Genomic DNA, 23,720 nt, shown 5'->3' with positions numbered 1-23,720 from the left:
ATATTTTAAAATTTTTATTAAATCTTTTTGTCATTGTACCTGCATTTATTTTCAGCTTGACCCAATTTCTTTATTCCCTAAGCCATGATCATTTTCAAGGTGAACTACATTTTTCTGTCTACCTCCTCTAGTAGTTACAACTGCTGTGGTAGTTGAGTATTTTTTTTAACAGAATAGGTAAAGGAAAATTGCAATATGTCAATGATTTATTGAAAAAGATGTGCTAAGTATAAACAAATCATGTGGACTTTTAAAAACTGATCCTAAATCACACTAAAAACCTGCAGTTAGCTCTCACATATGATGTCAATTCTGTTACCTATAATATTTAAAAAATTTCCAACCAGATACCAAGTAAAATTTTTAAATCAGAGGAATTGTTGTATTAATATATTCCACAGACACCTTACTGCTATTGGTTGTAGGAAGGTATAGTTTCAGTGATGATGGTTTTAACAGTTTTAATCCCACACACATGAGAAATTGATTCCGCAGGTTAATATATACATGGTTTGATACCTTAAATTTCTATCAATGGCTAAAAATATTTTTTCAATTTGCCTATATACAACATTTGGAAAATTAAGCTTGGCAGAGCAAAAACTACAGTGAGCTTAAACACTAAATGCTTTAAGCTGGGGAAAGTAAAATTTGAGTAGGATTTCCCAATAGGTCATCAGAGGTTTACCTGGTATTTTCTCACTGACCCCTTTCCTTCTGCACCTCCACCCACCAACTCCAACACACCAGGTTCTATTTTAAAAAAGCAGCTAATAACCCAGTAGAATAAAATAGGGCAGTACTGAGAAAAGTTAGTGTTACCTTCCAGCCCACTCACTTACTTCAATGATTCATCAGGGAAACCCCAGTTGTTAAAATATACCTGAAATCTCATTAAATAGTAAAAAATAAGCATGAAAAGACTTTTGTTTTGAAATATGTCACCACTGATTCCCCTAACAGAACCTATGAAAGATGAATATGTAGTAAAAATACATTTACCTAAAAAAAAGTTTCCTCAAAGTATTACACTACATTTAATTATTATATGGGGGGAAAGACAAAGATAAATGCTATGACAAAGTTATTTTTTAAAAACTTCTAAAAATCAGGCACAACAAATTCATCCTAATTCCTGAAACCTCGATATAATTTCTGAAGACTGAAATATAATCTGGCTTCAAATGCAGAGTAATATCCTTGCAATCCAAAAACTATAGGCACTGATAGTACTCTACATAATTAAAGTTTGGCTAATAGTAAGGAATGAATCAGATTCCTGAGCACTAGTTTGAATTGAAGAAAAGGTATCATGCAAGCTTACCATTATATTACTATTTGATTACAGGACGTACAACCTACGGTGTATGATAACTTGTACACTACTATGTGTACTGAAACAGCAACGTTAAAAAATTGGGTTCATAATGAAAAAGATGTAGCTCTCTAATATTTTATTCCCCCACAATATCACAGATGTTCATATTTCTTCAACTCTGACATTTGTTTCCTGCTGTGGTAACTAAGAACTAGGGATTTATGTAAAATTTAGTAAGAAGACTTAGAGCCATATTCTTTGTGAGACACTTTAAAACCACTTTAAAATGTACTTTTCCAATTATATTATTTGCAAGCTCTTTCCAAAATTACAATCTGATATGCATATCATATTGCCTTTCTTAATAATGTTGTTCCACAAAATTATTAGTCTCAACAACTCAGTGATGCTCTTCACTAATAAAACTGTACTTCACCTTGCTCAGTCAAAGCAATGCCTATCCCCAACACTTAGCAAACAGAAGGTGTTCAACAAGTGTGCTATTTTAAAGTGTACTTTTCCAGTTATATGATTTACACACTCTTTTCAAAATTACAATTTGATCTGCATATATGGCTATTTAATTTTCCCTAACAAATATTTTCATTCCTTTTCAGTTTGGAATTTAACATTCTGCTTAAAAATATCAGTCACTGATTCCATGACTTGAATTAATACAAAGTCTGGGTAATGACTGTCAGTAACAAATGCAAATTCAACAAACAATTTCATGTACCTGCACTAAGACATCATCCACTTGTTTTCAAATATACATAATTTCCACAACTAGATGTGTATATATTATAATTTATTACCTTACATTTTTGTAAAGTTACATTCTATGTTACATAGCAAAATTATAACTATGAACATTTTTGTGAGTTTACTGGTTTAATTTCAGTGACAAAATACTAACCCTCTTTCAATTTGCCATTACTATTAATTTCACAAAGAACTTCAAACTATAAAAGTAGCAGTAATTAGTTCTACTGAATACTAAAAATATTTTCAATGTGCTGACATTTTAAAATGTGGCTGTATATGTATGAATTCACAGAAAATTTTATACCACAAAATCATCTCATTCATTCATTTGAACTACCCTAATTGCATTACACTTTTAACTACATCTCCACACTACCATACAATCCAGTTTGCATCACACCATTCACCAGAAGCCAGCCACAAATAATCTTCCAAAATGCAAATCTGATCTTAAAGTGTCATGCTCAAACATCTTCAATGTCTCTCCATTTCACATAAAGATAAGAACCCAAGGTCCTACATGATGCAGTTAACACTTTCCTTTTCTGGCTCATTCCTTCCTTCCTTCCTTTCTCTGTACTACAGCCTTGCTCCCCCTTCTCCCACTTCAATCCTTCTGCCCTCACTTCCTCTGACTCTTCACTGCAGCAATACCAAGCACTCACACTCACGCAGCTGTGCTACATTTCTATGACTTCAAACCTTTATCTCTTTTCCGTTAGCCTTCTTTTCGTGTTCACCTAATGAACTTTTCTTAAAATTTCTGCTCATGAATCATCAATTCTACGAAGCCTCTCCCTGAACTTCTCTTAAGCACAGCTTCCTTTCTACTTCGTATAATAGTATCATTATATTTGCCTCACTCTATTTCCATGTCCTTCCATTGCCTATGACACTGCAAGTATCTGGAGGATGGGGACCATATTATTTTCCTGGGGGCTATTCCATGATCTGGCATATAATGAATGTCACTAAGTTTTTGTAGAGCTGAACTGCAAATCAGGGGGAAAGTAGCATTGCTTTCACTTAGCACAGGTCCCAAGACAGCACTATATTTGTTCCTAGTGATTTCCTATTGTTCCTGAAGTCTAACTAAATCAGCAGCCAGCATATCCAAACATATTTTTATTATATGAGGGGGGAATGAAAAAAAATGGAATTTATTTATAAAAAGCTGTGTATTTATTCTCACATGTTTAAATTTCAGTCACTGCAAAAGTACTCTCCTATTGATGCAATACTCCTATCAAGATGCTTTTTCCACTGCTCAAAACAGTTTTTAAGCCTGTCGATTTTGATTCCTTTAGTGTTTCTGCTGTTCTCTGTTTCACCTTTCCATGTCAGCAAAATGTTTTCCTTAGAGGAATTTTTTCATCGGTGGAAACAAAAAACCATTGCTCAGGGAGACATCAGGTAAATCTGAAGGGTGGGGAATAAGGGTGCTGTTTTTGGTCAAAAACTGCTGGATATTCAGTGTGGTGTGGGCAGGTACGCTTGTAAATCACCCATCATGACGTGGGCAAATGTGTTCAAAGAGCCTTTTAAAAAAAAAAATTCACTGAAGCCAAACGCAGCCTCTCACAACAACACCAGCTGGTACACTGATACAGATGGGCTTCTAGAACACACACCTAGTGAGGAAAGCCTATACTACAAGGGGTCCACCCTCCAGAAGATAATTCCAGGTTTTCCTTGGGACCCCCTTGTATTCCTTTTTTAAATAATAATTCTTTAGCTTATTGTTCACAGAAATCAGAAAAACAATACATTTTTATGTAGATTAGTGTTTATCCTAATGTACTAATACAATAGAAGTAACAATGATAAAAGAATTGAAACACCATAAGCAATTCTATCCTAGGCCAATGCAAGTTTGATATCTGTGACATCCATGAATTTTGAAAATCACTTGCAGTTTTTTAATGTGTTTGATCTGTCATCACTGGAGTTTAATACTAGAGTGAAGTAGAATGAGATGCCAGTTCCTTCTCCATCAATCTGGAGATCCCACTCCACAGTTAGTAATTAGGCTTTTATTTAACAAGGAAGAAAAAAGACATTTTAAAATATTTTCTGCCAATAATTATTCATTTTCTAAATGTTTGACAAGACGAACGATATATTTGCTCTCTAGAGATGGCATTTCTCCATGGCTTCCACCTTCCTGAAAGGGGCTGCAGATCAGCTCAGTGGGAGACATTGGGTGACCTGACACATCTGGACAGACACCTAAGTAGAGAAGCCCGAGTGTATCACAAACTCATGGCTGGGAGGAATGCTGCTGCGGTCATCCCACCACCTTTCTTTTATAGAGGAAGAAGTGGAGAATGCTGGCATCACAAAATAAGGGAGAGCAAGGATCTCCTGACCCCTCATTCATACATCTTCTCATTATACTTCACTGCAGGCACACGATATGACATAAGTAAAAGGTGCCTCTATTTTCTACTCTTTGAAGTTTTGGGATTAAATATTAATGTTTAATAACTTATTATGTAAATGATATATCACAGCATATATTTATAAGCATATGAAATATGAATGTCACTATAAGATAATAAATGTATTATAATGTTTAATTATATTTATTATATATATCATATTATACATATATATTATAATAATTCCTAATAGTTTTTAAATCTAGAACATCAGTGGTATAAGTCACACAAAACTGAATACCATGTAGTTAGGGTGGTAAACAATCAAAACTTTTATTCTAATCTCTTGTGATTCCTTCCAGAATCCTGCATAATCATCCCTCCCCTGACGTCACAACCCTATCCTTCACACCCCAGCATCTTAGTATATTTGAAAGGTCACAACTCATTCTAAGGAAAACATTCTGCCAACAGCCCTGCTGAGGGGTTTAGAAGCCATGTTTTATGCCATGGACAACTATCTTCTCTGACTGACTGGGTGCTACAAGAATATTTAACATGCTGACGGTCAAGTCTACCATCTGGAAGAATTCAACTGGTTGAATCATTAGACTGGTGTCTTTTATTGGACAGAAGCATTAATCGTGCTACCCTACATTGGTTTCTGTCAAGAGTTAACACCAACTTGGTTTGTGCAAGCTGATTATAAATATATATATCACATAAATTTAAAATAAAATGACAAATGTTCTTAAATATCCTGGCACTAGTGAGTCTCACTAACATCTTTTAAGAACTTAATCCATATTAACTAAATAAAAAGTTGTCAAGAAGCTGCCCTCTCCAAGTGGGAGGCACATATCACACTTTTACCGTTAATTCTGAAACAGAAATAGCAGGGTTACTCTAACACACAAACAGACCTATTTGAAGTACAACAACCCAAGCAAACATGAGTGGCATTCTCTTTGTGAGTTCAAATAAATGTCACCAAGTATAAAGTTCTGGATTTATTCACTGTCATTGAAGAATGAAAGGACATAATCTCACAACTGAATCTATTTATCAGTGAGGGGAAATCCACTTAAAAGCAATGCAAAATCCTAGCAGCTTAGGAAGCAAAAAAATATATATCAGTAAACATCTGGGAGAAGAAAGAGAAATTTCCATACAGGATTAAAGCGCTAGAGATATATGTGCTTAGTACCAATGTTAGACACCTGTAATATTTTTAAAGTCATTTTATATAAATGAAAGTCACCCTGCAGTAACAAAGCTTTTACATGGTGTAAGGAAGTATGAGATGAAGCAGTGTAAGAATCTGTTAAGACCCAAATCAATAAAACCACGTTTAAAGCTGTATACCAATTAAAATATTTACTGACACTTCTCTCATCTCCAAAGTTCCACATGAATATGCTAAATTATTAGGAGCAGGATTAGTTAAAAGTATATTTCCTTCTATTTATTTTTTCCAGCTGGTCTTTTCCAATTGCCACATATTTTTCAAGAACGCTCTGATTTGTCAATGGTCTTAAGAAATTTGCTTCGAGTTCAGGAGGCCAAAACTAGAAAAACTGGATAGACTCTAGAGGATGATAATGATAAATTTTAAAAAGCCTAGAAGCCCAGTTTAGACTGGTGCTAAGTAAATCTGGGGCTAATAGATGTGGTAATGAGAGCTGTGTCACTATTTTTAAATATCACAAGGGGCATATTATTAGCTACCCACTATTTTAAGAAAAAGAGTAAGTCTGATAATAGACTGGGATTTTAAAATCCTGTAGATATTTAGGATTAAGACTGTTGAGTAAAGAAAAGGCATACAAAGAGAACAGTATATAATTTCAAGAAGATCTATTATTCTCCATGGTATCTGCAAAGGAAGCACAGACTTGCCCATATCATCCGACACACAAGTCCCCACTGGATGAAAGATAAGTAGCAGTAGCTCAAAGTTTTCTGGTTGGAGCAAGCACTATGACTTTTATCTATTTAGCAGCCTTGTCTGTCACTATTATCTCTTTATCAACCTGTTTTTTTCAAGGAACAGTCCAAAGATAAAATATTTTGTCTAATGAAGCAGAGACCCTATACTAAAGGGTATTCTTTGCAACCTACCCAAAACCACACTTTGCATCCTCATCATCTCTTAAGGAAGTAATTTCACACTTTGCAAACAGTGTTCAAACAGAGTAAGGTTGCTTAGGAGTTCATTAATTCCCTCTTGCATCTCTATCCGGCATATATATGCACCATATCTGGGACCAGAAGTCTCTCTACTGGATTAATTAGCATTCACAGTTAAACAGCCTGTATCATTGTAGAGAGAGATTATAACTAAACTCCCAAAACTAGGTACATAAAATCCTGGATTTTATATAACAGTTGTTCAATTGATCTTAGTAGAATTGTAAAGGAATACTTAGTTTCCCTTCATCATTCATTCCACTTGTCCCTTGCCCCATGTTACTTTGAAACTTTACTTGCAAGAACTAAATGAAAAATGAATTCCTTCACATGGTTCAGAGAAAATGCCTGCTAGGCGCAATCAGTTACCTCTCCCAGGAGCAACAAGTGATAAAATTTCAGCCATCTACAAAGTAGAAGAGAATAGTTTGTGAATTTAAAAGGACCCATGTCAGATCCTGAAAAGAAGCTGCTATCTACTACACTCTGTGTATCTTCTGATTCAACAATACCACTTCTAATAAATAACCCTGGAAATTGTCAGAATCTTTATTGAAGTCTTTGCCCAAAATTGAAATCAAAATATCCAACAAAAAGGATCTCTTGTGACTAAATAATTATAATAAAAAATCATAATGAAGAATATTTATTGGCATGGGATATGTTTCACTCTTGCACAAATGCAGGAGAGGCATGTATAAAAACATATGATGAAATGAACATATAACCATGAGACAGCACATGTGCACACAGGTATATATAATCATTTATGGAAGAATCATGAGTGATTTCTTTTTCTCTTTGTGCTTCATTTTATTCTTCAAGTTATCATCACTGAATATGTTTCAACTTGTAATTAAAAGAATGTCTAAATTTTCCTTAACTTTAGGGAAGGAGGCCAAATTAGTTGAAATACGCCAATTACTGAAGGCTTACTCCCCTCCACAAGCTTGCATGTAGTTTTCAATTCTAACTACTAGTTTTTATTCTAACTACTATTGCTATAAAAAATGTATTAAAAAGCTAATCAGCAAGGGTTAAACTAATAGGGCTATAGCTATTCACAAACACTATAATTTGATTTTGTAAATAGCTTGTCTAAAGCATAAAATAAAATAATTAATTTTAAAAAATGTACTTGAATTATTATATAATTGCAAACAGATCAAGACCTTTATTTATATATAAGAGATCTGGAGCTGTACTTTGACCAAGTGTTTCAGAAACTAAGATACCATTCTGGTACTTATAGTTTTGAATAGGAACATGGGCAAGCATAGTGCAAACTCAAAGTTTCAAATTTCAAGTGAAATGTCAAAATTAATTTGGGCCTTAAATAATTAGTTACGGCTCTTGAAATAAGAGAAAATATTTAATTAAGGTGAATACAATTGAAAAGAACTTCTAGTTTCACACTTAATTTCCTAAGTGTCTATATTAAGAAAGTAGAAAAAGGTTATTGCATAATCATCCATATGTGTTACACGTTAAAAAAAAATAAAAACGGAATGACTGGATATTCTACTACTAGAAACACAGTCTTGAAATTTTAAAAGACTGTCTCCTCTCATAACCACTGAGTTTTTTCCTGTGTTTATATGCATAATTATGCATATAATGGTAAATGGATAATTAATAAATATTAACCCAGTAGCAACTCGACTTGGTAGTGAAATAGTTTCAAATGGAACCTCCAGATTCTAGTACTTTTTACAATTTAAACACCACATTTTATTTTCAAGTAATGAAAACTAACATTTCTGGCATTGTTTTCCAATGCAAGCACTTCATTTTTGAAATCATCTATGCTGAAAAACTTAACTTACAACTCTAAAAAGAAAACAACCTAAAGGAAAAGCATACTTGTAATTAAGAATTCACTTCCAGGAAAAATAAAAATACTAATAAAAATGTGAAATATGTAAACACAAAAATTACAGACTAGTATATCATTTCACCTGTGCTTAATGGGATACAATGCATACACCTATCAATACATACCTTAACATATTTTAAAATTTTCACTAAGCTGGTATGAAAAGAACCCTAATCTTCAGAAAGATCCCTGTGGCATTTTTTCACTTCATCACCACTTCGTGGACTCAACTCTCCATCCCAGAGCAGATCACCTCCACCATCAGTACTCTGACCTTATGGGAAATGCAGATAAAGTGTACGGTGAGAAAAAAAATGGGCTTTTATGGGTTTCCAAAAGGGAATTCTTATGACACTGAAAGACATACAATAATATTGATTTGATAACCAACTTTTTTACTACCAAATTACAGACTTAAGATTTCTGGAAAAATATCCAAGCAAATTTTCAGCATAAAAGAGAACCTTGAGCTTATGATAAACAGTCTGCAATCTCCTTGCAAACTTTAAATATACCTATAAAATGATTTTTAAAATAGTTCTTTAAAGTTTTGCACATCACAAGATTTACCTTTTACATTAGAGTTGACTGACCCTCCTCCAAACATTTATCAAATCAATTACTAGCTTCCACCTTTCTCGACAAATATTTACCAAGCCTGTTCCTAGTTTTCAACTGCTTTAAAGGCAAATATACACTATACAGAAAGAAGCATTTTTTTTGGTAAAGTCATCCTCAAAAATCAATTAGAATATTCAAAATATTCCATTCTCACAAATGAAAATAAGTTGCTTGCTGAAATAACACTCTTCCATTTCACTGCCTTAAAAATTAAGCTGGCATGGATAATAAAACTGTTTTTTTTGTGTTTTTTTTTGCAGGATATGCTTGGCATTCAAATATTTTTAAATCAAATACTAATCCATAATTAGATTTCACAGCACAATCTATAGAAAATAGAGTTTGTTTATATTTTTCTGTAAGCAATACTAATTTGATATAAATATTATAAAAGTTATAATGCCATCCCTTGCATAAACCTATAAACAAACCTGCAGATGAATGTTTATTATTCTTTCAGTCTGGTTTTTACCATTCATTCATTTAGTAAATATTTATTGTGCCTACTGTGTCCATCATTGTTCCAAGTGCTTGCAGATAAATTAGGGAACAAAACAAATGTTATCATAGGAATGCCTTTCTACGTGGAGTAAAAAGACAATCATCGATACCCATATTTTGCCGTGTGTAATGGGCACCCATGTTTTTGTGCACGTCCCACATGGGATTATTGTACCGATTATTATACCCATGGTATGTGATCATTATCCCCATGTATAATGCGCATCCTTATTTTTACCTCAAAAATTTGGGTGAAAACCACAAATTATATGGCAAAATACAGTAATTGTGCATCAGATGACAGCAGGTGCTATAAAGAAAAATAACAGGGTAATAAAGGCTAAGGGCTGCTGAGAACTGGGATTGGGGAAGGGCAGTATTCTAAACAGGGTTGTCAGAGAACACCTAGCTGATGATGAGAGGGCATCTACACAAAAAGCAGAGGCAGAGAGGCAGGGGCTATGCAGATCTGGAGCTAAAGCTTTCCAGGCAGCAGGCACAACAAGATGAAATACGCCTTGCGTGTGCAGAGAGTAGGAAGGTCTGTGTGACTGCAAAGCATAAACAAATTTCCTTTATACAGCAAGCACTTATTAAATGAGTATTCTAAAAATTATGCTGAGTGTTTTGTGATATTAAGATGACCCAAATAGTTTCCGGTCTATGGCCTGGATAAAATTACAATACAGAGTGACAAATGTTACAAAACATTTAACCTGGGTCTCAAAGAGAGGGCAATAGCGAGTTCTACTTCAAAGAGATGAACCGAGAGTCCACAAAGGACAGAAAACCAAAATCCCACCAAAATTCCAACTACAAAGGGGAGTCGAAGAAATGTGCAGAGATCCTTGACTCACTCAACAATCAATCAACCCTTTTCTCTTTTTGCTTTCTTCTAGAATTCAGGCTAAAATAATTTATTTCCCAGGTGTGAGAAAGGGAGGCATGTTCCAGACTTCCAAAATGATCTAGGTGGAAAGAAGGCTCAAAACTGCATCGTGCCCTGTCTTGGGAGCCAAGACGCTGCTGCACCACCCTGGACAGATTAACAACCCACAGGCCTTGAAGTGGACCTACCCCAGGCCTCTGGTATCAAGCCCTCCTTCCAAGCCCCACAGACCCCAGCCTTCCTCATCATCTTCAATTTCGACTACATTTAATGTCTTCCATTCTTTCTCTGAAACTTAACAAATATCTTACTGTCAGTGGCCTACTCAAAAAGCTTTGATTATTTCTGCAGAAGAAAGACAGAATTACTTAACAAAAAACAAGACCCCTCACAATGTGGTTCCAAGCTCTCCTTTTAACTCAGTTCCTATCACTCTCACAGATTCAACATTACTCCACATAATAGATTCCTTGCCATTTTTTCAAACAGTCCATACACATTCCCACCTCCAAGCAGCTTGTGCTGGTCATTCTTCCTTGAATCCTTGTACCTTTACCACCTGTCAAATTCCTATATATAGTTCAAGACTTCAACTTCCATCTCATGCATGAATGCTTACATCAAATGCTCACCCATAGACAGCCAATCAGAATTAATTACTCCTTCCTCTGAAGTACAACCAAATTAGGCCTTTACCTCAACTAGAGCAGAGACCACAATCCCACCTATACTATAGTTATGTAGTACATATGCGTATCCCAACCAGATTTCAATTCCGTGGCAGCAAGTTCTGTGTACAATTCATGTTTGTATCTCTTCATAACGAGCAAAGGAGTACCTTACACACAAAGGACATTCAGTGAATGGTACTGGGAATTTTCATTAATAGGCTACAGTCAGTCCTCACCTTATGAAGGGGAAGCAAAAGAGGTATTTCTGGATTAAAAATTACAGCAGCATCAAAAAGTGAATTGTCCAAGCATTATTACTGTATTCACCTATTCAAAAAGTTCTAAATCACTGCAGATATCATTCAATGAGAAGATAAAGACAGCAAAAAACAAACTATGAGTGCTTATTGGGCAACATAAAAAAAATTCAAGAGGAATGGGGAAAGGCAAAGCATAATGCTACCTTTATTGCAAGCATTTCCATGGGATACTAAAACAATTCATTTAAAGAATATTTACTAAGTGCCAGATACTATACTGATCACTGATAACACAAAGCTGAAAACTGTGAGAAACAGCTGAACTTTTACATGCAGTATTTTTAAGGGCATGTTGGCCTATACATTATTACTTCCTGAAGTATGACCAAAAGAATGGTTTAAGGGCCAAAAGGAACTGACTATTGATACCCAAACTCTGAATCCAAATCTAGGAAGCTATCTTCCCTAAATTGTGATTATGTAGGAACTCTCCCACAACTGCTCTGAATGTTAAAAGGGCCTCCTTTATTTTCAGTGACTATAAACTGCTCAAATAGAAAATTTGAGTTCCAGATAATTGAATACATTCCCTGCTCTGAGATAAGTTCTGTCTATGCACAGGTTGTTTTAGTAATTAAGGTACCAACAACTCTGCCATTGTGAATGAAAAGGGAGAAATTTATTAAAATGGTGCTATATAGGGGCTGTTGTATGGATTATAGTGGATAGTTGTTTGCTTTGTGCTCTGAGGTCAAAGTAACATAAACAGAATGGAAATACAACAAGAGTTCAAGTTCATCACTGGAGGAGTTTTGAGGTACTGACTGATACTACCAAGTTACACTCTGACCCATTTCTTTTGCAGATTTTGAAAGAAGAGTTATCCTGCTTTCTTCTAAGACAGTGTAGTGCAAAGCAAGCAGGTATAAAAATGAATTCTTACAGCTTCTTTCGAAGATGTTTTCTATTGTATGTACCATTTCCACGTGTGTTGAAAAACATGAAACTGTCACTCTAGGAGTTTAAAAGGCATAACATACTCAAAATGCCATCTAAGATAAAATCTGATTTACTATGCCTTTGGTCTTAAGAGTTGCAAGGATCTAATAAGTTCTTCTTGTAAATCAACATCAATAATATAAATTATCAAATGACCTGTTTGCTTATTTCTTAGAAAACTGTAATCTAAATGTTTGAGTACTACAATGTCTTTGTTTAAACAACTGTCTATACATGGAGTTAAAAATAAATTATATTTTTATTTACTCATGGAATAATGTACTCAAACAAAAGTGTTGGTACTAAATCATTTTGAGGATTTTCCTATAACTCTTATAATTGAATAGTATTTCCCTCCCAAAGCAACTCTGACATCTTCACATCAATGCCCCTTAATAATAACAATTCTATAAAATTTAGTCCACAGCCCTTCACAAATTCACTCATTACAATTCTCCTTCTCCTTGCCTTCCTCCAGAAGAGGCTGGGAAGCTAAAATGATTTTTATCTCATTCCAGAGGAAATTATGTGACACATTATAATGAGATGTAGGTAGATGTCCCCATGAGCAAGCATCCTTTTCTAAAGAAAAAGACACAGCTCCTCATGAAGAGAAGGTTTCTAAGCTCCTTTTGCTTTTCATCCCGCTTCAAGGTAAACACAGATTCTATAGGTACAAAACAAAGTCATTTATGAAATAAGAAGCAAAAGTTATATGCTAAGGATAGTGGAAAAGGAAGTTTTCCTTTCCAGTTACCTGGATCTCTGATAGCATCAGTTACCTGTAAACTAACAACCTCGACTTCTAACATGAGAAGACAGATTTTATACTACCCAGAGCCAAAGGTATTTTACCATTAAAGGAAAGCTATAAAAAAAGAGGAGATATTTGAGTTACATTACCTATGGCTCTTCTTTCCTTGATTTTGGCTATGATTTAGTCCTTTGTAGCTAGAAGAAATTGAAACAATTTTGAGTTTGCAGGTCCACAATTATCTTACCACTTTCAGTAATCTAGATTGCTTTAATAATTGTGTTTCAATTCCTCTGTGGAAACCTATTCATTGTATAGTCATTACAAGGTTTTTATTTCTTTTCCTAACTGAAACCTTCGATTCCCCAAACTTATAAAATAACATTTTTATAGTATGCCATAGATAATTCATATATGTAATATACACATACAAATGTATGTGTATACATACATTTATAGCTCAAGTCAAGAAGAAAGGGGTAAGGAAATAGAATAGAGAGAGAATAGGAAGAACCTAGTTTGTTTGTAGGTATAAACTATGTTTTCAGTTTTGTAAAGCAGCTTTATAATAAATGAAAGACCACGACATAACAGTACCTTTTTAAATAGAAATGACTCCCCAACTTGAAATCAGCAGTTCTGTTTATGACAAATTTTCAATCTTGAAAAATATATATCCAACAAGTATTTTGTGTCCAATTCACCACTAGCATTATTATATTATTATAATATCTCATCTATCTCTAGTAAATTCCTTAAACTAATCATTTTTCCATATACATTTCCATTGGACATAGTTTAAATGTGTAGAATACTTGGGATATTTTCTGTAGTACAGTGTTGAAAATATTCATTAACATTAATCACTATCATCTCCATAGGTCACACCTAAATTTTGTTTTGTTTTGTTTTTGTTGTTCAAATATATTTCATTGTGACCATTCAGAGCAAAATGACACATTCCAATAACATTGAGGTCCTCTCAGTCACACTTTCAGTGGTTCAGGGTAATGATAAAGTAGAGAAGTGTACTCTTCACAGGCTCTCCTGTTTTTGCATTGGGTAGAATTTCAGCTTCAAATCTCTTGTGCCAAGAAGCAATGGGTAATGTCTAATGCTCTTTCTGGCAGTGTCTTACTTTGGAGAGAACGGGAGTGAGAAGCAGAAGAAATCACTCCATTCTCAGCTTTTAAAGAGAATGAGCATACAGAATAAGCAATTTCTTTTCTTATTTTCCTAAACAGAAATATGGAACCATAATAGGTCAGGTGTAGAGGGAATAGAATTAGAAAATTTTCAACAATCTCTTAAGTGCAGAGGCTAACGGGATATAATTATTGAAAGACCTAGCCCTAAATTCTCACTGAAATCTGTAAAAATAAATAAATAAATAAGACCAGATATACTCGTAAAACCTGGAGTTTATATATTCCTTGGCATTGTTCACAGGTAGAAGCTTTTCTGTAAACTAGACAAAAGCTACATTCTCTTACTCATGAGGCTGACAGAATGGGATAAATAAGGATAGTAAGTATAGTTAGATAACATAAATTTCTTCGTTTTCAAAACCAGTATTCAAAGGCAACCTACAACAATCCACATGAACGCAAAAGAATATTCAGAGAATGACAAATCTCCGTATCATCTCAACTTCAACTTCATCCACAGTTATCTGCTTGAAAACAAGTATTTCTAAGGCCCTTACATGATATAAAGGCCTTTTTCTCAGGCCCATTTTTATTTGGTTATCTTTTTAGGTGCACTAAAGATTGAGTTTACAATAAACTGAACAGACAGCATACAAAAAGCTTTTAGAACTATACCATATGGTCCAGGGAAGGGAACAATCTGGACGATCCCCATTTCAATCTGCAAGCTTGTCCATCTCTATAACACATTATACCACTGTAATAAAATATTAAGATGAAAATGTAGAAGTGAAAATAGTCTATCTTTAGCATTACCAGACAACTACACTTCCAAAAATTTACTGATAAACTCAATAAATGTTTACTTGAATTTATGTTCAGAAATGTTGGTATGCAACACCAGGCATACAAACCTAGGCCACTATTCATTAAAAACAATATTTCGGCAGGGATGTGTGTGGGTATTCAACTTATGCTTCAGATATTTGGAAGGAAAAAAAATACTTTTACAAGGGGCATATTGGCAGGGGCTGATGTAACAGATGACACATTCTTGGAAATCAAATAAAAGCATTAGGGAAACACCCATTGTTGCCTGGTGAAGGCCTAATCACATGGACACAGCTGGAACCAATGTAGATCATTCATTAATAAAATTGTATTGTAGTAGCCACTTTTTGATGCATTTCAATTGCTGCTGTAGCCAAATCTCTGAATGTCTTTGTTTGGTGTTAGTAAGACTGTTTCACTGGGAAATATGAGAAGATTTAGGACAGGGAGGAAAAAAACCTGCTCTCATGCTAAAAATGAGACTAGCTCAAAAAGCTAAATGTCACTTTACCTTGCAATCAACTTACACTATCAGCAGCTTAAAATATGCAGCGTAAACCTAAAAAGGGGGGAACTCATATGGTATTCTGTATAAAAAGTGAGCAGTGTGAGATGCCACAGAAAACATATGAAATACTTGCAAAAGTATTCTACAGAATGATAATATAAGATGTCAGGCAGGGAAAATTAAAATTATCAAAAATGAGGGAGAGGGGAACCAAACAACTGAATTAACACATATCCTTTCATGTAATATCCTCTTCTTTGGATTTTAACACTAAAGTATATACCATATGCTTGAGGGGGTATTACTAATAGTTTTGACCAGATAAACTTAGAAATCACTATTTGTTATTGTATATTACCAATATTTAATATCAAACAAGACAGTCAAATCACCTACCCAAGGGTTATGTTTACTGATATTAAAATGAAGTAAAATGTTAGCTATAATTACATATGATACTGAATATAATAAAATAAGATCCTAATTAATATAATGATATTTAGTGTTTATTCAACTTTGCTTTGTCATCTCTTAATAAATTTATTTTTCCATGTTTCTACAAATGTTACTAAATCATAATTCCTAAAATTGTTTAACATCAAATCATAACGTATAATAGCTTTGATATGTGTTGCAAATTAAACAAAACTGTAGGATTTATTACATACAAAAATGAGAAACTCAATAGCATTTACCAAAAAAAACCCTGCTCAAATATTACAGGTCTTAAATATATTTCTATTACACCTCTGTGCATAGTTAGAATAAACAAATAATTAGGACAATTCATGCTGCAATTCCTAAGTCACCAAAAGATATATTCCTACCACAGAAAGGTAAAGGGCTTAATTGCAAAAACAAAATTATGCCACTGGAGAAAATGTATTTCAAGTCAACAAATAGTATTTAATATATAATAAACACTATTCTACATATGTGAACTCTCATACAGAATGAGAGTTTTTGGTCTGTATTATCTTTAACTATCTATTCTAGTATCATCAGGCCTTGGGTACAGAGGATTTAAGACAGTCATGCACTTAACAGGACCAAGAGAGAGAAAAAAAAAACAGTTTCACTGGCATTCCTTCTCAAAATGTCATAATTCTGAAATTTAAAATGCTGACCTAAAGATTTAATTGATATAACTTAAAGGTACCTCACCCAGCTTGACTTCAGTGGCTCTACAGAAAAAGCTACTTAAACACAAGTTAAAAACACAGCATTGGGAAATGGAGAATCACAGTATTTATTACAGGTGCATTATATACAAAGCAATTTGAATATTTGTTTGTTTTGTTAAAGTAATGAGCCAATATGTTGCTGAATCTGTCCTGAGAATGAGAGAAAATAACAGGTGAGTTTATTTAATGCATATTCCGACATACCTATTTTACAAATCCTTTTAATGACTTTAAAGCATTTTCTAAATTAAAGATAAATCCTTGGGGAAAAAAAACTGTTAAATTGCACAAGTTCATCTTCATGTACTATATAGATACAGTATTTCCCAGTATACATGGCATATAAAATGTTTTACGTTGATAATTCTAACATGAAGTACTACATACTTCTTTTCAGGCATATATGCTTCACTGTTACAAAAATACATAAGTTTCTCTTCCCAAAGTAATTTCTTACTGCCAAAAATAATTGACAATTTTTAAAAATATTAGTCAAAATAATATCAATCTCCTAAGAAAACATACTCTGCCTATTTAATTATTCTTAACTGCAAAACACTCATTTTTAAAATAGATCACTTTAAAATAAATTATTTGTTTTTGCTTAATACAACAGAAAACATTTACATTGTGAGGAACATTCTATCATAGAATGTTTGCTCACAACAAAAATCTAGTCTCCTACTCAAATCATCACTTAAAAATCATAATGCCACATTACCACATGCCTTTTAACAGTAGGTAACTATAATTTAGTGGGTATTGAGAAATCTGAAAACAGTTCCATGTCTTGCATTTTGATTTCAAAAAAACTTTTTAAATGTACATCCTTCTATTTAATGGAAGTTCATCAGGTTAGTTAGCAACCGTTAACAGGCATTCTAAAGATGAATATTCTGTTTGTAAAAGATATGAACTGACCCTGAATTCTAGACAAAAATGGAAAACAATGGCAGACTTTTTGGTTTCAGCAAGAGATATATTGGCACAAAAATCCATATAATACAAACAACTATTATACAAAATTTCTGCTCAAATATTAACCTATCAAGCAAGATTCCAACCAATCAAAATCACTATGTCAAAATGACCAAAGTTAGCAATATTCAGAAGGGTTTTCTGAAAACTGTGGCAAAAATGCAACTGTGAAAGAAATCTCTAAGAGAGCTGGAAAAGGCAAATTTAGCACAAGCTTCTATAAGGAACAATGCCATTCACTAAATGTGGAAGTTGTGAGAAAAATGATGTTACTATTTAAGAAAAAAAAAATTTTTCATGATGGTGGGCTTTGTGAAGAAAGAAGAGGGCACAGGAAAAGAAATGGTATAAGCAGTGAAGACTGAGGCTGCGTGTCTTCCTTTGGTGATGTGGGGAGGGTAGACCCTTTTGCCTTATGAAAACCTCCGCCAGAACCAAGCTACACAAAACATTTTGGCTGCCATCCTAGAACAGTGCCAGGCTGTTTTTTATTTTTGTGTGAGACTCCCTCAATTGAGACAGTGTGGGACTGTCACTTTGATGCACACAGAGAACAAAGAATAATATAGCATGGAGGGGGGAGGATTTTTTTATTTTGCCCCTTTAAAGTCAGGTTAGCATTTTGTTTTCTTTGACAGGTCTTGAAAAGACCCAAGAAACAAAAGTTATGCTGAAGAAAGAATCAACTGCCTAAAGAAATTAGTGTGAGCACAATATTGTCGACAGTTTAAAAGCCATGTGAGAGATTAACATTTTAAAAAATCAGACTAAAAGGGATCCAAGTCATATACATACCTGTTTTAGAGGCCAGAAATGCATTAAAAAATACATGATTCATAATCACATAATCTTATTTAAATTCTAACAGTATAAAGGAAGACCATAAAATCTGGCAAAAAAAAAATAACTAATATAAGTATTAAAAATTTTAGGTCACTATTCAAAGACAACTAACTATGTCAACTGCTTTTCTTACCTTGATTTCTCCAAAATTAAATAATCTTACTAAAAGATTATAACATTAGAATCTGAATATTTTATGCCTTTACAGGGAATGGGTGATAAAAGATCAAAAATGTTTAAAGGATTAAACCACAGATCATCTACAAAGTTGCCACAGACACAAACAGGAAAACCGTCTCTTCTATACTATTCAATTCTGTACTAGAAGCATAGCCAACACAAATGAGAAAGCCAAGTGTGTGCTATTGCAAAGTTCAACTAAATACACTACCTGAATCTGGTGACTAAAATACCAATAAGCAATTAGCTCCTTGAGGTGTGAACTTTTTCTCTCTAATGCACAAGATAAGAAGAGGTAGAGATCCATTTTCTACAAACCAAATGAAAAGAAAGAATATACTGTGACAAGCCCAGATCCCATGCTGGCATACTTTACACTAAGCTCAGCATCATGTAGAAGCAGTATGCTTCTCTCTCTGCCAATCAGGGCTGGATGAGGAAGGAGAGTTATGAAACTAATACACTGCTGATGAAAAGCACCAAGCAGGAGTGTCCAACCCACGGCCCGTGGGCCGCATGCAGCCCAGGATGGCTAGAAATGAGGCCTAACACAAAATCATAAATTTACTTAAAACCTCTATTTTTGCTCATCCATTCTCATGAGTATTTATGTATCCAATGTATGGCCCAAAACAACTCTTCTTCTAGTGTGGCCCAAGGATGCCAAAAGGTTGGACACCCCTGGTACAGACAGAGACTCTTCCTTCTGTACATCCCCACTGAATCTGCTGTTAAAAGAAGACCAACAGCTGTTACAGAAATAGCAAGAACTAAAGCACTTGCCTCAGATATTCCACATGGAGGCGTGGAGCATTTACCACCTGAGCCTATCTAATTTCTGACAAAATGGTCCCCTGCCCAGTTTTGTTCATGGCAACGAACTCTGATAGCAATCACATCAGTGTTGGGAAAGGCAATGGTGGGAGAGAGAACATGGGGAAGAAATTGAGTACAAAATGTGGCCAAACTTCAAACAATATACAGACTTTCTTTATTATGCAAATTAATGCCCCTGCACAGCACTTTGGGAATATAAAACCTGTGGTAAGGGTTCCAGGTACAATGATTTACTCTGGGTGGCAAAAGTAAGTCTGCCATATAATCAAAGAATGCATTATTTTACTCCTCACTGTTCTCCTTTTACATTTCCTTTCTTTCCTCTAGGATATACTGCCGATGCTATTACCACGTGGGCCACTGATAGTTGTAGGCAAGGCATTCATGTATTGCCAAAGTGGTCCAGAGAATGATGTCTGGCTGGCTTTAGTTCAACAAGGAATATGAGGCAAAATGAGGAAGCAAAAAGAGTGAAAGGTAAAGAAGAAGCTAGCCAATAGCCTGATTTTTCTTGTTTATTACTGATGCAAAAGAAATGGGAGTGGGGGGGCCTAGAAAAAGCAGCCAAGCTGACAGGATTACAAAGAAAGATTAAAGGAGTTAAATGTGTGTAACTTGGCTGACAACCAAGGAACAATATGAGAGCTGTCCACAACTCTCCAAAATATATACATAAAAAGAAGAGCGAGGAATTTTTATCTACTATGGAAGTGTGAATATACGAAATAAAATGAGATAAAATAAAAATAAAGAAATCTGACTTCAAGCAGCACAGGAAGTAATCTGGTAAAATTTAAGAAAGGCTGCTTCCTTCTCTTTAGAAACAGTTATCACCTTACTGACCCACAGTGCAGTAAAGTGTGGATGATAGGAAATGACCACATGCTGCCAGAGGACTGAATTGAGATGGAGAAACAAAAGAGAAGTGCCATTTGCTTACCTCATGATCCAGATATACCTATGCCTCTTTTTACATACATCCAATCTGGCTAATGTAGGGGTACCTGCAAGATCACAAGGGGCATAGTTATGTTGTTGTCTTCAAAATAAACCCAGCCTGAATTCTGAATCCTGACCTGGACAAGAGTTTGCTTGAATGAGCTAGCAGTCTGATTCTTGGATATTTCAAGATGGGAGAAGAACCTCCAAAATCAGTAATGTTCTGAGTCTTAACTAATAAGTCTTTTTTTCAGTCTTTCCAAGGATTTCCCACAGCAATTAAAATACAAAAATAATAATTCAGATTAGAGGTCCTTAACCTTGATACATGGATGGCCTTCAGGAATCTATACAGTCCTGAATGATATATGTAAAACAGGGGTGCCCAAATTTTTGCCATCTCTGGGCCACACTGGAAAGAAAGCTGTCTTGGGCCACACATTAAATACACAAATACTAACAAAAACTGATGAGCAAAAAAAAGGTCCCTGCATGATTTTGGTGACATCCGGCACTACAGATATGAAAAAAACCCTCACATAATTACCCTAATTTTGCAGCAGCCTTTTTGATAATCTTTTAAAGTCATCACGCAGGTCTCAAGTTTGTGATTACTAATATAGGAAAATGTACATATCTAAGTAACAAAATGTCACTGATTTTTAAAATGTTTTATTATAAAAGAGGGCAACATAAAACTAGTGGGATGTTTGACACTGTATTGAGAAACTAGTGCATCAATATCTGGTGTGACAGAAGTAGTTGCAATTCTTATGAGTTCTCAAGGTGCTCATCACCTATTTTGGTTCTAACTTTACTTTTAATGTGTTTCATTCTTGAAAATAGTTGCTCACAAATGTAGTTGCTGCCAAATAGTGATGGCATGAATGAGGCATGAATGTGAAGCAAGGGACATTTGTCTCTCAGAAAATAGGACCTATGAAAGTCCACTAAAGAGAAACGATCAAGTTTTTCTTTAAATTGAACATTCATAATATTTTAAGTTGAAAATGCTTTAAGTTGAAAATCAAATGATGTTTTAAGTAAATTTACGATTTTTGTGTTGGGCCACATTCATAGCCATCCTGGGCCATGAGTTGGTTCGACTGATGTAAAATCTGTGGGTTTATATAAATGGATACCTCTCTGTAGAGGTCAACAGTTTGTCAGGTTTGCAAAAAGGTCCACAATCCAAAAAACTGTCAAGAACCTTTGCTGAAGGCAGTCTAAAATCTCAGAGGCAGGTTGAAATGCATATGAATAATCAGTCCTGAATTGAGATGTTCACACTAAGGAAATAATGGAGGTATACAGACTCTTGCAGATCTTGGGTAAATATCCTAAAAACACTACTTTCTGGCAGAGCATTACCTCAGCTTTAAACTGTTACTAATTTACACAGCCTGTATTCTCTGCAAGCCAGGCACAGTGAAGAGAAAAAAGATGTTAGCATATACCCAAGGGTGGATATTGTGACTTTCCTGTTCTGTATATATTAAAGTCAGAATCCTTAGGTACATGGATGCAGACAAGGTCAAAACTAACAAAGTAACTCATACAAAAAGGATCCTTTATGACAAGCAAAAAGGGGGAGCCAGGAAAGCAAAAAAGAAATGTGGCTCCCAGTTTACGTAGCACAAAATCACAGGATGACCCAGCACATCTTTTAAAAGAATTATTTTAAATAGTAATCACAGACTCAGAATAACCTGTATCAGAAAGAAACCAGGTCAGAGACCCTTCCAGGCACCAACTCTGAATGAGACAGGAAAGCATTCACAACAGAGAGAATCTTGTGTCACTCCCCTCCCCCGCAAAAAAGGTTAAGATTGAAAACCTAAGAAGACATAAACCAAGTGTGTGTGGAGGGCGGGGGGCTTTTGAGATGGCCTGCTTGAAATAATAATCATGTAGTATATTCTCTCAAAAAATAATTAACCTCCTGAGCATCTAGCAGGCACAGCAGTCGGTACTGGGAATTCTGCAGAGGACAAGAAAAAGTTTGCCCTTCTGGAGCTTCATTTTGGGGAGGGGAGAAAGGATACAGGCAGATGAGTATATCAGAAATATCATTTCAATTGTGATACATGATGTGAAAGAAGTAAACAAGATGATGTGACCGAGGCATGGCAGAATGACCTACATCTATCTAGTACGTCACAGTGACGTTCACGCCAATTCTCAAAGTTAGTCAGGATCTTAGAGAATTGAGACTGAGAAAGGACCACAGGGAGAACTAGTCAGACCTCCTAATTTCATAGATGAGAACAGGAGAGCTATTCTGGAAGACAAAGTATCACAACCTTATTATCTCCAAACATCAAAACACACAGACCTAGACTGAGTTATGATTTTTATGATACATGCTCTGCCTTCAGAAAAGAAGCCTGAACAAGTAACAGAACAGCATTTCTGGATCTCTCAAACAACTGACAGGATAATGCATACTCTGTACCCTTCATATTTAACAATAACCACCTTCAAACCAAATTCCTGGCCAGTTCCACTCTATTAAAAGAATTTTGTTTTTCGCTTCTACAGACAAGTGATCAATTTCTGCTGTCAAAGAAAGGTGGGGGGATGGGGGAGGCATAGTAACCAGCCTCCAAGAAGGCCCCCAAATCCTTATCTTGTGTTATCCATGCCTTTGTGTAGTCCCCTCCCTCACTTTATCAGGCTGGTCTGAATGAAACAGAATGCAGAGGAAGTGATGGTTTCTGACTTCTGATGCTAGGTCCTAACAGATACTGCACCTACCCCTTGCTCTTTTCTTTTAGATAACTTGCTCTTGATGAAGCCAGTTGTTACATCAGGAGATGTAACACAAACAGCCCTGTGGACTGGTCCATGTGGCCTCTTGCCAAATAGCAAGAATCAACTTAACAGCATAGTACCAGAGTCACTCTTAATTTAATCTTTTTGTTAAGTATATTTTATGGATTATGCTATTACAGTTGTCCCATTTTCCCCCGTCCCCCTCTCTGCCTGGTACCCACATTTCCTCCAGCAATCCCTTCCTTAGTTCATGTCCATGGGTTGTACATATA

At 35.0% G+C, this 23,720-nt stretch overlaps 1 protein-coding gene across 11 annotated transcripts in view; it reads right to left on the bottom strand.

The window, feature by feature from the left end:
- GTDC1 (glycosyltransferase like domain containing 1) overlaps window positions 1-23,720 on the bottom strand; it is a 379,309-nt gene that overhangs the window by 254,110 nt on the left and 101,479 nt on the right. For 2 of the 11 annotated variants that reach the window (XM_045838733.1, XM_045839339.1), the window contains exons 2-4: window positions 20,675-20,738; window positions 13,375-13,422; window positions 8,656-8,804 (exon numbers count right to left, since the gene is read on the bottom strand). The exons of 4 other annotated variants lie outside the window; for them this stretch is intronic. The gene's annotated coding sequence lies outside the window, so the exon portion shown is untranslated. Of the gene's footprint in view, window positions 1-8,655; window positions 8,805-13,374; window positions 13,423-15,048; window positions 15,124-20,674; window positions 20,739-23,720 lie in introns of those variants that run through there. 5 more of the 11 variants (XM_045839010.1, XM_045838803.1, XM_045838933.1 and 2 more) reach the window with 4 other exon arrangements.

The sequence above is a fragment of the Phyllostomus hastatus genome, unplaced genomic scaffold (assembly GCF_019186645.2).
Source record: "Phyllostomus hastatus isolate PE091 unplaced genomic scaffold, TTU_PhHast_1.1 phas_contig_1, whole genome shotgun sequence".
Taxonomy (NCBI): domain Eukaryota; kingdom Metazoa; phylum Chordata; class Mammalia; order Chiroptera; family Phyllostomidae; genus Phyllostomus; species Phyllostomus hastatus.
The sequence above is the reverse complement of the archived record's forward strand: the minus strand, read 5'-3'. Positions and strand labels throughout refer to the sequence as shown.